Source organism: Adiantum capillus-veneris, chromosome 13, assembly GCF_014529385.1.
Source record: "Adiantum capillus-veneris isolate H3 chromosome 13, ASM1452938v2, whole genome shotgun sequence".
NCBI classification, from domain to species: Eukaryota; Viridiplantae; Streptophyta; class Polypodiopsida; order Polypodiales; family Pteridaceae; genus Adiantum; species Adiantum capillus-veneris.
In genome coordinates, this window is record NC_140943.1 from 53,381,690 (window position 1) to 53,384,633 (window position 2,944).

The following is a 2,944-nucleotide window of genomic DNA, read 5'->3' on the forward strand; positions in this document are numbered from 1 at the left end:
CTTTGGGGAAATCTAGAAATTTTTGAGCATGAGGGAGAAGGGAAGCTTGAGGAGGAAGTGCCAAGTGGTGGGGAAATTATCCCACATGGGTAGAGAAAAGTGGAAAGTGGGGTGTATATAGCCTAAAGAGGGAGCCCATTATGGGTGTATCCAAGTGAGAGGAGCTCTCAAGGCTTTCCATGGAGGGGCTCGTGGGCTCATGGGGGAGAAAGGGTGCATTTTGGGAGTTCACACTCAGCTAGATAGGTGCCTGGCAGATTTTTTTGGTCCCCGGCCACTTGTCTCCACCCCATTCCTATGGTCAAAGGGTCACTTACATCTCTTTTTTTGCCCCAAAAAAGGCTAAAATGAGCCAACTAAAAGATGCCTTGATAGAGAGCCTTGTCGGCTAAGAAGAGAGATAAAATTATTGGGGATAAAAGATAAGGAAGCCCCCATTTTAATAGCGGAAACACCTGAACAACTTCTAGAGAGTTCATGTTTGAGCAAGAAAAAGAACACCCCCGGTTTGGAGTGGCCATAACTGCTTCATCTTTCATCTGTTTTTTGCCTATGGATACTCTACGGACATCTCCACGAGACGAGATTCATCTCATGATGTCCTCATTTTCTCTTGATTTTGAGTTGAAGGGTCAAAAATCTCTACAGGTGTTTATCATAGGTGTTTTTGGACATGCAATAGTTCTTCCTTCCGATGGTGGGACTCGTGCAAGGCTATAGAGGCATTCATTTTCCTTCTTGTTTGCACGCTAACAATGTCTCTATATGGAGACACCTATAACAACACCCATAGCAATTGTGCAGATTCCATTATAACATCATTGGTAGTGATACTCCACATCCCAAAATAGTGATGCTTATAGCAACGCCCGAGGATTAAAAAATTTGGTGGTAGGGCATACAATGCATTGCCACCCAATCAGCCATATTGAACATAATACATCAAAAAATGAAATGCAAAATTGACAAAAGTGAACAAAAGTGAATTGAGAGTAATGAACAAATCATCGGCAAAAAAACTTGAATACATTGATTGATTGGTGAATGCATGGTCCTGAAGATGTCATCATGTGAAGCATGTTGGTATTTTCAAATCGAGGATTGGAGTCTTGGATGCCAAGATACGGCCAGTCAAAGTTTCATCGGGGGCCAGTTCTGGGCCGGTTTGGTTGCCTCGTTCAATGTGGCATTTGCGGTCTTTGGAACCTCATGATTGTTTCTATGTGAAGAATGTGATATATGGACACAAGACGTGATGGTATGTCAAACGCCAAGAATATATGGACACAAGACGTGAAGGGTTGCCAAGAATAGCAATAGGAGTTGGTACACATGCAAAGGTGGAGCTGAAAAAAGGAAATTTGGGCTAAAAATAGGGGCAATTTCCCACGCCCTAAAGGGACTGATTTTTTGCCATTTGGGGGAGGTTCTTAGTAGTGGAAGGGAGCTTTGAGAAGAAAAAGAGAGATCGGTTGCACGAAGCGGCAAGGAAGAAAGAGAGCAGTGTAATCCAGCTTGGCATAATCAAAACCCCCCCTTTTTCAACTATTGTTGACACCCCCATTGCCCTTTTCTTTTCTATTTATTTGCTTGATTGTGCATCTATGTTTGCCTACTTTGTTGTCTCATTGTGGTGTGCCGAGGAGTGTGTGGTGTGGTGCAAAAGAGGGGGAGAGATAGTGCGAGTGTGAGGATGTGTTGTGTGTAGTCAAAACTAGAACTGTGTGGTGTGAGTTTGAGCTATCCAAGCCGTGTTGGTGCATGTTTGCAAAGTGTGATCCATTTCTATTTGGGAACTTTGTGTCATTTGAAGGTGATTATGAGAGGAGTGGGGTGCATTGAGTGCCCCAGGTTATAGAGAGGAATCTATGGTGTGTTTCTGGGTGTGTTCCCATTCCCCCTCTCCATATTCTGGTGTCCCTAGGAGCATCTAATTGCACATCATTGTGATCAAAGAAGCGATTTTTCATCAAGGAAGAATGGCAGCACGAGGCTAAAAATGTATTTTCACTGGAGAAGAAGAACCAGAGGAGTGTACGGCCAACTTTGAGTTGTATATGTTGTCTTTGCATATGCCAAAGCAAGAAACAAGATGAAAATGATTCCACTGTTGATGATGGGAAGAGAAAAGACTTGGTTTTACGCTTAGAAAGGTGAACTGAGGTTCATGTAAGCAGCTTTGTAGCCTTGCTTTCTGTAGGAATTTTGTAAAGAGGTGTCTCCTGTCAATTTAGATGCAAGATTGAAGAATTTGAAGCAGGATGTGAATGAGGGATTTAGAATTTTTCTCAACGATTTTGAAGAGTGTTGGAGAGATTTTCTAGTTTCCATGCAATTGCCTAGTGGCGGCGAGTACTTTAAATTGGAAAAATTCATAGCATGTTTGTATCCCAAGGTTCGAGAAAAGGTGGATTTCAAAAGGCTGGAGAACTACAATAGAGCAGTTGCTATTGCACGGGCAAAGAGGAGGAAAACAAGAAGGAAATTGAGCAAGGTGAACTAGGGTATGAGTTGATGGCTTCGTCTAACCTTACTTCAAGTCTGAGAGAATAAGTTCAAGCTCCAAAAGAATAAGTTCAAGCGGATAAACAGGTGAATCAAGGGGGAACATAAATTCCTCAACAATGGGTACGTATTGCTCAAGATTTAACTGAGCAAATGTACGATCTTTGTTTGAGTGCTATGGACAGAGGACAACCAAGGGTTACAAGAGGTAGGGCTAGGCAATTGCATGGTAGGTGCTATAACTGGGGACAAGAGGGCCACTATGCTCCAGATTTCCCTCATCCACAGAGGGAAAGGGGTGGCATATACCCTATATTTAATCGAGGTCCACTTGCTCCACCAGATAATGATGAAGTGTTGAGAGTTAACATTATTGGGGCTCACAAACAGGAGGTCGATGTTGTGGCCAACAAAAGAGCCAGAAGAAAAAGGTAAACTA